Source organism: Grammomys surdaster, unplaced genomic scaffold (assembly GCF_004785775.1).
Source record: "Grammomys surdaster isolate TR1022 unplaced genomic scaffold, NIH_TR_1.0 125750, whole genome shotgun sequence".
Lineage (NCBI taxonomy): Eukaryota > Metazoa > Chordata > Mammalia > Rodentia > Muridae > Grammomys > Grammomys surdaster.
Genome location: NW_021620582.1, coordinates 1,189,150 through 1,201,806, shown reverse-complemented (window position 1 = coordinate 1,201,806; position 12,657 = coordinate 1,189,150). Strand labels below are relative to the sequence as shown.

General features: G+C 40.4%; 1 pseudogene; it reads left to right on the top strand.

Moving 5' to 3' along the window:
* Nucleotides 1-627: 627 nt before the first annotated feature.
* Nucleotides 628-1,582, top strand: LOC114639691 (annotated as a pseudogene).
* Nucleotides 1,583-12,657: the final 11,075 nt, after the last annotated feature.

Sequence of the window (12,657 nt, the reverse complement as noted above, 5' to 3'; positions counted from 1 at the left end):
TGGCTTTCAGAGTCTCCACTAAGAAGAGACTCTAATTATTATTCTCATAGATCTGCCTTCATATGTTACTTGGTCTTTTTCCTTTGTGACTTTTAATATCCTTTCTTTGTTCTGTATATCTAATGCTTTAATTATTATGTGTTATGAGGAATTTCTTTTCTGGTCCTATTTGGAGTATGCTTCTTCTACCTTGATAGGAACCTCCTTTAGGTTGGAGAAATATTTCTATATGATCTGTTGAAAGTATTTTCTGTACCTTTGACATGGATTTCTCTTCTCTATTTTTTGTAGATTTTGTCTTTTCATATTGTCCTATATTTTCTGTGTAATTTTGCCTGGATTTTTTCTGGATTTAACATATTTTTGGTTGACTTACCAATTTCTTCTACCTTTTACATTCTCTCTTCCACATCTTGTACTCTGTTGGTGAGGCTTAACAACAAGGTTTTTGTTTGACATCCTAAACTTTTCCAGTTTTATTTCAATTTGGGCTCCCTTTAGCAATTCTGTTGTCATCATCATCATTCTCATTGTAGTTCTTGTTGCTGTTATTAAATTCTACTCAATGCTCTCTCTGGATTCTACAGAAAACTGTTTCTTTCCTGTGCAGCAATTGGAAGGCCATAAATGACCATTCTCAAGATTCATCCTAGTGAGATCTTTGACTTTCATGGGGATTTTACAGTTGAGGTTGATCTCTGCACTTGAAAATGTCTCTTTCAAGCTGCTATGACCACCATCCTGCCAGTCCCACTTTTCAATATGATCAATGGCTGGAAACAAGCTGGCCATACAAGAGTTCACAATCCTCCCTGTTGGGGCATCCAGTTTCCATGAAGTGCTGTGCATTGGAGCAAAGGTTTACCACAGCCTGAAGAATGTCATCAAGGAGAAATATGGGAAGGATGCCACCAATGTGAATGATGAGGGCAGGTTTGCACTTAACATCCTAGAGAACAAAGAAGCACTGGAGCTGCTGAAGATCGCAGTTACAAAGGCTAGCTACACTGACAAAGTCATTATCGGCGTGGATATGGCTGCCTCTGAGTTCTTCAGATATGGCAAGTCTCCTATGACCGCAGCAGGTACATCTCACCCAAACATCTGGCTGACCTATAAAAGTTCTTCATCTGGGAGTATACAGTGATGTTCATGAAAGACCTCTTTGACCAGGACAACTGGGAAGCTTGGCAGAAGTTCACAGCTAGTGAAGGTATACAGGTGTTTAGGGATATCTCATGGTCACCAATCCTAAATGGATTGTCAAGGCTGTGGGAAAGAAGTTCTACAACTGCCTCCTACTCAAGGTGAACCAGATCAGCTCTATGACCAAATCTCTGCAGGAGTGTAAGCTAGCAGCCTAATAGTTGCCAAGTCATGGTGTTCCACATTGCTCTAGGAGACTAAAGATATTTTCATCACTGACCTGGAGGTAGGAATCTGCACTGGGCAAATCAAGACTGGTGCCCCTTGCTGATGTGAACAACTGGTCAAGTACAATCGGGTACTTAGAATCAAGGAAGATCTAGATGGCAAGGCCAAGTTTGCTAGCAGGTCCTTCAGGAATCCCCTGGCCAAGTAAAGTATGAGCTGGAGATCCCTAGAGCCACCAGCTGCTTAGACCCTATCCTAATATCATCAAGGCAGCTCAAAGCCGGCCCAGTTCTTGACCCTCCAATGCCACTGGTTCCTTAGATGCTGAAAGCTACACCTGACCACTAGAAGCCCAGCTGGAAACTTCTTTGTTAATCAAGTGATTGGTCTAAGTAATTGTTTCTATCAACTCACTTCCTGGCTAGTGTCCAGAGCCCTTGTAATGCTACCTTAATCTCAAGGAATGCCATTAGCAAAACTATACACACACACACCCCCAGTGGTTCTACATGCAGAAAAAAAGACTCAATGATCCCTAATTAATTGTACTCTTATATTTTTAATTTTTCAACATTTTATTCAACTGTTTGTGTTTTCATAGACTTCATTATTCATATCCTCTTTATTCATATTCACTGTAAGATCCTTCAACATTTTCATAATTGCTGTTTTTGAAGCCCTTGTCTTATTCTTCAGCTATACTGTATTTCTCAAGGCCTACTGTAGAAGAATTACTGGCTTCTGGTGGAGGCTTGTTGCCTTGGCTGCTCACTTTTGTGTTTTACACTGAGGTCTAAGCATTTGAAGCTATGATGTTTGAGAAGTTTCTTGGTGTTGGTACCTGGTCTTCTTGTTGATTAGGTCTTCTGTTCTTTGTTACCCTCTCTGGATCCTAAGCAAGTGTGGTGGCTGTGGGGTCTCTGGTGAAGAGTTCTTCTGTGGGTAGGTCATTGGCAGAAAGAATGGAGATGGGCTAAAAGGAAAGGCTGAGAAGACTGTGAGAAAGAGCTAGAGGGATGTGTCCAAACCAGGAGTCAGAGTCCCAAGGGATATAGGTATAGGGAAAGGGGCTGCGGTGAACAGGCTGCAGTTGGATAAATAGTAAGTCTGGAGACAGGGATGAAATGGCAAGGGGAGCCCTGGTTCTGCACCAAAATGTGGAGTCACTAGTGAATGGAGTTTGATTGGGAGAAGGGGCTTCTGCAAAATGGCTGCTACAGGACTAGGAGTAAAGTCTGGAGAAAGCATGACAGACAGGAAGAATAGTTAGAACTGCCTACCTGAGTTCCAGCCCAGTGTGGTCACTGGGGTCCCTGGTAGAAAGTATTAGTGAGAAATGATGGTTCATTCAAAGGAATGAAAATAGGGTAGTAAGAAAGGCTGAGCACGAAAGACCTAGCTGGTTCTTCACCAAGTGACAGAGTCCCCAGGAGATATGGTCAGAGGAAGGTCTCCTGGAAGTCTCCTGTGAGACTGGAGATATCGTAATGGTGGACAGGAAGGACAGTGAAAAGTGGCTACCTGAGTCCCAACCCCAGGGATGTACCTCTTCACAAAAATACTTACTTCGGTTTTCTGTAGATATGACTGTCAGGGGCATGGCCCTGGATGATTAATCCTAGGTCTTGCAGACGCTAAGCAAGCACTAACACAAAACTATCCCCAGTCTTTTCTACTTCTACCTCTTATTTTGAGACAGTCTCACTATGTTACCCTGCCTGGTTTTAAACTCACCATGTAACCCAGCTAATCCACCTGTCTCAACTTCCCAAGTACCTAGGATTACTGCCTGCACCAGCAGTCAACCTCTTTTGCTCATTTTTAACCACATATTGTTTGTTATTTTGTTGTTAAGCTGTACAAGGGCTTTTTAAAGCTTTATTAATTATCTGAGAATTTCATACAACCTATTTTGATCAAATTCATCCACCACTCCACCCCTTAATTACACTCTGTGATGGTTTGTATGTGATTGGCCCAGGTTATGTATATGAGTAGCACTATTAGAAGGTGTAGCCTTGTCGGAGTAGGTGTGTCACTGTGAGCATGAGCTTTAAGATCCTCGTTCTAGCTGTCTGGAAGTCAGTCTTCTCCTAGCAGCCTTCAGATGAAGATGTAGAACTCTCAGCTCCTCCTGTACCATGCCTACCCAGATGCTGCCATGCTCCCACCTTCTTCCCATAATCCCATTTTTTGTTTGTTTGGTTTGTTTTGTTTTAGTTTAGTTTAGTTTAGTTTAGTTTAGTTTAGTTTAGTTTAGTTTAGTTTACTAACCCATCAACTCTAATTTCTGTTACCCATATACTTAGCATGGGGTCATCCACTGGAGCATGGATGATCTACCAGGAGCAAAACACCTAAAGAAAATTCTCTCTCTCTCTCACTCTCTTTTCCTCTCCCTGTCTCCCCTCTCATTTATATATGTATCTATCTATGTATCTATGTATCTATCTATGTATCTATCTATCTATCTATCTATCTATCTATCTATCTATCTGTCTGTCTTTTGCCCAGAAACCATCCACTGACCATATAGTTCCTCTAGAATATTGTATACAGAAACTTTTTTGAGGGAAGCAGACACTAGTAATTTTTTTTCAATGTAATTTTTTACAGACTGGTTTTTTAGTCATATTCTTCCCATTTCTCAACTCCTTCCTAAAACAAAGATCAAAACAAACAAGCAAAAAAAGACCTAATAAGCTAATAAATTCTAAAACACAACAAAAAGCACATACACAAAAATAAATGGAGTCCATTTTGTTTTGGCTAACTACTCAGGGAATGGCCCCTGGCCCCCGGCCCCTAGAGTGTGGTTGATATATACCCAGTGATAGTCTATTGGGGAAAGTGATGTCTTAGTAAGAGTTTCTATTGCTGCAATGAAAACCCATGGCAAAAAAGCAAGTTGGGAAGGAAAGGTTTATTTGGCTTACACTCCCACATTGTAATACATCATTGAATGGAGCCAGGATAGGAACTCAAACCCGTTAGGAACCATAACCAAGAGCTGATGCAGAGGCAATGAAGGGGTGCTGCTCCCTGGCTTGCTTCCCATGGCTTGCTCAGGCTGCTTTCTTATAGAACCTAGGACCACCATTCGAGGGATGGCACCACCCACCGTGGATTGGTCCACTCAATCACTAAGAGAATGCCCTACAGCCAGACGTTATGGAGGCATTCTCTTGAAATTCCCTCCTTTCAGATAAATCTAGCTTTCAAACTGACATAAAACTACTCAAGAAAAGTGATTTTCCCTTTCCAATAGGTATCAATTACAAATGGTTTCTTGGTTAATGGTGGGATTTTATGTCCACTTCCTCCTCTCTGTCCTAGAATTTTTTTGAGGTGGTTCTGGTTTGAACCTGTGAAGATCTTGTGAGTACTATCACAGTCTCTGTGAGTTCATATATATATATCAGTCCTGTTGTATCTAAATGACTCTGTTTCCTTGGAATCATCCACCACATCTGGCTCTTACCATCTTCAGGCCTTGATTTCACATAGAGCCCTGAGCCTTGACAGGGGAAAGGGTTGATAAAGACATCCCATTTAGGACTGAGTGATCCAAAATCTCAAGTTCTCTGTACATCACCCAGTTGTGAATCCCTCTGTTAACTATCACCTACTACAAGAAGAAGCTTCTCTGATGAGAAAGATCTGAAAGAACTGATCTGAAAGATACACTGATCTATGGGTATATAGCAATATGTTATTAGAAATCTTTTCTTGTTATGCTCCTTTAGGAGAATAATAGCAGTATGTTTTTCCTGAGTATTCCTGACCTATCTAGTCTCGGGTTCTTGGCCATTTTAAGAGTATAGAGTATAGATTCCTACTCAAGGACTGGGCCTTAAATTTAATCAGAAATCATTGCTCTGGTAATACTTGTGCCACTATTATATCAGTTTACATTGTAGGAAGGTTGCAGTTGTAGGTTACATGATTTGTAGCTAAGTGATACTGACAATCACTTTTCTCCTCTAGTAGAGTGCAAAGAACATTACATCATCATGAATGCTAGTCAGTAGGTAGGTATGAAACTTCCAGTTGGGCACCAGATCAATTTCTCCAAGTCTGATGACATAAGGAAATGGTTTCAGGTTGTGGAGAGTAACTAATAGCCTTAGCGAGTGGACACTATAAACCCCATTTGTCTCCATTTAAGAACCAGACCTGACTTCAAAAAGAAGGCCATAAGGCACCAGCTCCAGGAATAGATCATAAGTCCAAGGAACTAGACCATAAGGCACCAGCTCCAGGAACAGACCATAAAATCCAGGAAGAAGGTCAAAAACACCCCTCTCAAAGAACAGCCTGAGAAAACCACAAGAATGAAAAAATACCTTAGCTGAGGATGAGCCATCTGTGCTAGACAGTCCTATCTCATCCTGTGATTAAACATTCATGACATAGAAATGTAGACCACTGATCACCTGTGACCCCCCAGGACCCACCAATGAAATTTTAGATTACCTAATCCTTCTAGAAAATTTCCCTAATTCCTTTTAAGAAGGCCTGCGCACCTTTGTCTAGGGTCAGCATTTTGAAGAACGGTTGACCCCTGCATGCTGATTGTTTCTGCAGAATAAACACTCTTTGTCTTTGCATACTGTCTGAGGCTGGAGTCTTCCTTCAGCAGTCTTTGGACCCTTAACATTAGCCATGTTGGAACTTTTTAAATATATTCTAGAAGCCTGACCTTTATCAGAAATATGATTTTTTAGTATTTTCGTCTGTTCTTTGGATTGTCCTTTTGCTTTTTTGTTATTGTTCTTCTATGTATTAATATTGTTATTTTAAAGACAAATTATCTTTTGTCAATTACTGTTTGTGCTTGTAACTTTTTTAATTATCCATTGCTAAGTCAAAGATCATGGAAATTACTCCTATGATTTTTTTCTAAAAGTTTTCTCCTTTATCTCCTCAGTTTAGATCTTTGATACATTTTGAGCTAGAATTTATATCTTGTATCAGGTATGGATCCAACTTTCTTCATTGCATGTTCAGTTGGCCGTAGAGCTGTATGAATTTTTTTTGGTCTCTCAATTCTATTCTATTGAATCTACTTATCTGTAATCCATGACCAAAAGCAAACAAAATCATTGTAGACTAATTGTTTCTATAGTATGTCCTCTAGACAAGCATGAGATAAGAAAATTTTTTAAACACTGATTCTTGGGTTTTACCCTAGATCAAACTAATTGGAAATTTGTAAGGATCTTATGGGGGAAAGAGGACTGAGGTCTACTTGATATTGAAAAAAATGTTCTGCCTTGTACAAATGTTCAACTACAGATCCATATCTCGAGCCTTCTTATCTTTTAGTTTTATACACTGTCTCATCCTGTTGCCCAGTTCAGCCTTGCTTTCATGAGCCACTTGTCTTAGGTGGGCTTGCAACAGTGGGCTTGCTAAATATTTGTGTTTCTATAAGTCTTTCAAGTGATGCCAATGTATTCTAAAGCATGAGATCCACTGTTCTGGGATTATATTGAAAAAGCTATGACTAACAAGGTAAAAGATTTAAACTCAGCTCCAGCATGAACCCTGACACTCATCTTTCCACAATATTTTATCTTCTGCATTTCTTCATGGCTCAATACTCACAAATCTTCATCAAATATATTCATTCTAGAAACAAAGAAAAGACTGATGTAAAGCTAATTAAAATATTTGAATTTTGAGATACATTCATACATTTAATTCCTCCTCCCTCAATTTATTTAGTTTTATTTTATGTGTATAGAAGCTTTGCCTGAATGTATGTCTATGCACCGCACGCACACAAGACCCATAGAAGCCAGATAGGATATTGGCTCTAGCCACCACATAGGTGCTGGGAAATAAATCTAGGTCCTCTGAAAGAAGAGTCAGTGCTCTTAATTGCAGAGTCCTCTCTCTAGCACACCTCTCTCTCGCTCCCCCCATCTCTCTTAAGCACAAGGACAACTTTATTTGTGTTCAAAAGGAAAAACTCTAGAGCAGGCAAACTGTAAATCTCAGACCCTTCCTGGAGAAGGAAAACACAGGAAAGGAGGGAAGAGGTCATGCTAATTGAATATCAGCATGGTGATCAGCAACATAGTAAGGAGATTTTCAAGAAAGGAAGCCCAAAAGATTATTTTAAAAACATAGTTGGATTTTGATTATCATGCAAAAGAGATAGGGATGGAGGAGGGAGGGAGGGAGAGAGGGAGGAAGGGAGGGAGGAAGGGAGGGAGGAGAAAGAGAGGGAGAAAGAGAGAGAGGGAGGAAAAGAGAGAGAGAGAGAGGGAGGAAGAGAGAGAGAGAGAGAGAGAGAGAGAGAGAGAGAGAGAGAACAAGCCCTAGGTAGAGAACCAGAAGAACTCAGAACAGAGGATTTGTTTTATGTCCAAACCAAAGTCCATTAGAATTTCCTGATAGACTCAAAAGAGAATCCACCCATTACACTCATCCATATTTGTTTTTCTCTTTCTCCTCCATGGGTAGACCTGAAAGACATGAACTCACAGTGCTTTCAGGCACTTTGATAGCTATTGGAGTGGCTAGTATCACAGTGTGAGATTCCACACAGATGACTTCTAAAGAGGAAGAGAGCGGGGAAATGTAACCATCATTTAATTTTTAAATAAAACCAATAGTGACCCTATCTCTCTGGGCTGCAGGTAGGCATTTCAATGCTGAATATGACACAAGTCCATGTTATCTTATATCTGGGTAACATTTTCTCTATCAAGAAGAAAATTATTAATGAGTAGTGATTGTTTAGATAACATTTTGTACAGATTTAAACCTAATGTCTGGGGAGTGAGATCTCCTGAAATATTAAAGAAATATTCCAATCATTTTAATCATTGGTTGTACTTTCCTATTGGGTGTTTGAGACCTTACAGGTACCCAAATTTATTTTTTGTGGCTGCTGCTGCTGCTGCTGCTCATTATTTTTAATGCCTTTTGTAGGTCCTGGATTCAGGGGTCACTTGGGCTTGGGATGAACCTTTTGCTTCTCTAGCCTTCCTTTTAAGATGTTCAATTTAGGGGCTGGAGAGATGACTCAGTGGTTAAGAGCACTGACTGCACTTCCAGAGGTCCTGAGTTCAAATCCCAGCAACCACATGGTGGCTCACAACCATCTGTAATGAGATCTGATGCCCTCTTCTGGTATGTCTGAAGACAGCTACAGTGTATTCATATATAATGAATAAATAAATCTTAAAAAAAAAAAGATGTTCAATTTATGTGAAGACAAATCAAAGACAACACTTCCTAATAGTGCCACTCCTTGGCTATTCCTATTCAAACCACCACATCCACCCCAGTGACACATCTTCTCTAACAAAACCATACCTCTTAATCCTTTCCAAACAGTTCATCAGCTGGGCACTAAACATGCAAACATATGAACCTATTGAAGCACTTCTCATTCAAAATACCATATTCCATCCCTTGGCCCCCATAGGATTATGGTCATATCATAATGTAAAATGCACTCAGTCCAACTTCAAAAGTCCCCTCGTCCTTGAATCTCAATACTGTTCAAAAGTCCATAAACTCTTCTGAGACTCAAGACAATCTCTTAGCTGTAATCCCATGTAAAAGCAAACCACATACTTACAACATAAAATGGCACACAATGTACATTACCATTCCAAAAAGGCTCTAGCATACCCAACATCTTGGGGTTTCCAACCCAATCTAGGCCTTGCTTTCACACATTCACTAAATGACCTCTCTGGGCCTCCATGTGGGGACTGCCCTGTCACATGCCTGGCCTTGGCAGCTTTCTTAGCTACAGAAGACAATTCTGTAAAAGCAAGCCACATACTTACAACATAAAATGGCAAAGAATATACATTACCATTCCAAAAAGGAGGAAAGGGGGCATAAAGAGGACCAAAACAAGACCAAAACCCAGCAGGAGAAGTACCAAATAGCAGGAGAAGTACCAAATTTTGTAACTCCATGTCTGATATCAAAGCATTTTTCAGATCTCCAACTCCTTCTAGCTTTGTTGACTGCAACACAGTTCTCTCTCTCTCTCTCTCTCTCTCTCTCTCTCTCTCTCTCTCTCTCTCTCTCTCTCTCTGGCTAGCTTTATGCCCTGTCTGCTCTCCTTGAGAGGTATCTTATGGCTCTGGCATACCCAACATCTTGGGGTTTCCAACACAATCTAGGCCTTGCTTTCACACATTCACTAAATGACCTCTCTGGGCCTCCATGTGGGGACTCCCCTGTCACATGCCTGGCCTTGGCAGCTTTCTTTAGCTACAGAAGAAGATTCTACAACCACTTTACTCCAGTATTCTTAAATCTAGAACCATATGACCAAAGGCTCTGAGTTCTGTTTCTGGGGGCTGGACATGCAGCCCACCCACACTACTCCTTACTCCCCACCTCTAATCAACCCCCTCTTGAGTTACATTTACATAGTATTTGTTTTGATTATTTCCTTTGATGGTTAAGCTTTCCTTTAATTCCTTCTATAGCTTGGAAGCTAAGTTGAGTGGGGCCTTGCTCTGAAGCTATCACTCCTTTTATCCCACTTTGAATTGACTTTTCTTTAAACTTTTTATCAGCTTGAACACAAGAGTTGGTTTCATCATTACATTTCTTAGTTGTGGTGGTTGGAATAGGTTTGGCCCCAATAGATTCATGTGTTTCAATGCTTGGCCATAGGGAGTGTCACTATCAGGAGGTGTAGCCTTATTTTAGGAATTATGTCACTTTGTAGGTGGTCTTTGAGGCTTCCTATGCTCAGACTCTTCCCAGTGTGGAAGAGAGACTCCTGGCTGCCTGTTAGTGACAGTATCCTTCTGCCTGCCTTCAGATCAAGATGTAGAACTCTCAGCTCTTTCTCCAGCACCATGTCTTCCTTGACACTGCCATGCTTCTTACCATAATGATAATGGACTAAACTTCTGAAACTGTAAGCCATCCCCAATTAAATGTCCTTTATAAGAGTTGTCTTGGTTATGGTGTCTCTTCCAAGTAATGGAAATCCTAAGACACTAGTGCTCCTTTTCTCCTCAAACTGTACACATTTCTCTTTGTCTCATGTGGGACCTCAGTCTCACTTGCCTCATTTACTCTTTTCATTGTAGTATATAAAAGTAATCACTAATAATCATGTCATGCAATCAATACTAAACTCTTGAAATCTCCTCTGCCAAGAATATTAATACAAAACTCTTCAACTTGGCCTCAGGCAAATTCTTAGGACAGGAGAAAAGCAGACACATTTTTTGGCCAAAATATCATAAGAGTGATCTCCAATATTATTGTCCATAAAACCTGGTTACCATAGTCCAAATAACCCTCAGCTCAAAGAGTAATAAGATGTCATATGACTCTATAAAGATAGCTATAATTTTTCTTTAAATTATTTCCAAAGACATTAGGACAGATGCATATATGAATTCAAAGAGATTGTTACAGCATGCCCTAGATCTGAACACGCTCAAACCAGACAAAATCCCACCATGGATGAGAGGAAATAAGCATGAAATGTTAGCCCTACCAAGAAACTATTTGAAATGATGCTTGAGGAAGGAAACCCATTTTCTCCAACATAGTAAAAGTAGGTATAGCAACTATACTCCATAGCAGGCCCAGTGCTTACACTGCATTGTTTGAATTGGACTGGATTGGATTGGATTGGATTGGATTGGATTGGATTGGATTGGATTGGATTGGATGATTGGATTGGATTGGACCTTTTTGGATTTGGGTTTTGGGTTTTGGGTGTTTTGGGTGTTTGGGGTGTTTTGGGTGTTTTGGGTGTTTGGAGTGTTTTGGATATTTTGGGGTTTGGGTTTTGGGTTTGGGTTTGGGAGGTTTGGGGGGCTTGGGGAGTTTGGGGGGTTTTGGGGTTTGGGGTGTGTGTTTTGGGGTTTGGGGTTGGGGTTTAGGGTTTTTGGGGTTTGGTTTGAGTTGTGTTGGGTTGGGTTGTGTTGGGTTGGGTTGGGTTGGGTTGGGTTGGGTTGGGTTGGGTTGGGTTGGGTTGGGTTGTTTAAGAGAAAGAAAGGACATGAAGTTGAGTGGGAAAGGAGGAAGGTAGGATCTTTGAGGAGGTGGGAGGAGAAACAATAAGATCAAAATACAGTAATGAAATTCTCAAAGAATAAATAAAAACATTATTTTAATATTGCAACCCCATAGGAAGGACAACAATATCAACCAACCAGACCCCCACTCCAGAGCTCACAGTGACTAAACCACCAACCAAAAAATAAACATGGAGCAATTTGTGGCTCCAGCCACGTATGTAGCAGAGGATGGCCTTATTGGGCATCAATGGGAAGAGAAGACCTTGGTCCTGTGAAGGCTCGATGCCCCAGTGTAGGAAAATGCCAGGGTGGTGAGGCAGGAGTGGGCAGGTGAGTAGGGAAGTACCCTCATAGAAGCATGGGGAGGAGGAGGGAATAGGGGGTTTCCAGAGGGGAAACTGGGAAAGGGAATAACATTTGAAATGTAAATAAATAAAATATCCAATAAATGTGATATTATAGTGAAAAAATCATAATAAGCAGGATGGTGACCTTTAATCTCAACACTTGGGAGACAGAGGCAAATGGATCTCTGAGTTCAAGATTAGCCAGTTCTACAAAGTAAGTTCCAGGAAAGCCAGGGCTACACAGAGAAACCCTGTCTTGAAAAACTAAAAAAAAAATAAAAATATAAAAGAAAAGGAAATAAACAAAAACTATGAAATCCTGTCTCAAAAAAAAGATTAATTCTAAAGACAAATAAAAGGTGTTGTTGTTGCTGCTGTTGTAGATTGTAAGTTTTCTCTCCAGTGCCACATACATTCAAAAATAAAATAAAATAGATAAAGCAAAGATAAAATGTGCTGGCAAGGATGAGGGAAAGGGAATATTTGCATACTGTTTTCTTAAGCCAATGTGTAAACAGCTCCTCAAAATTAAAAATACAACTATCATATGATTTTTTTCAATCACACTGTGGGTATATCAAAAGAAATAAAGAGACAGCTGCTATTGAGTGTTTACCATTTTCATCAAAATCAGGAAATGGAAAAACATAAGTTCTCATCAACTGATGGGAGTTTTGTTTTGTTTTTATTTTTACTTTTTTATTTTTTTATTTATTCACTTAAAAACTCCAAATCAGTCTTTTCTCTCCTCCCCTATTCTACTTTCCCTTTCTCTTTTGAGAGGGGGAAGGCCCCCCTGGTTGTTACTCCCCCACACTACCCCCCCCAGCCACATGCTCATCATGTAGCTCCAGAACGGGGCACGTTCTTTCCCACTGAGGTCAGACGGGGGGGGGGGGGGGATA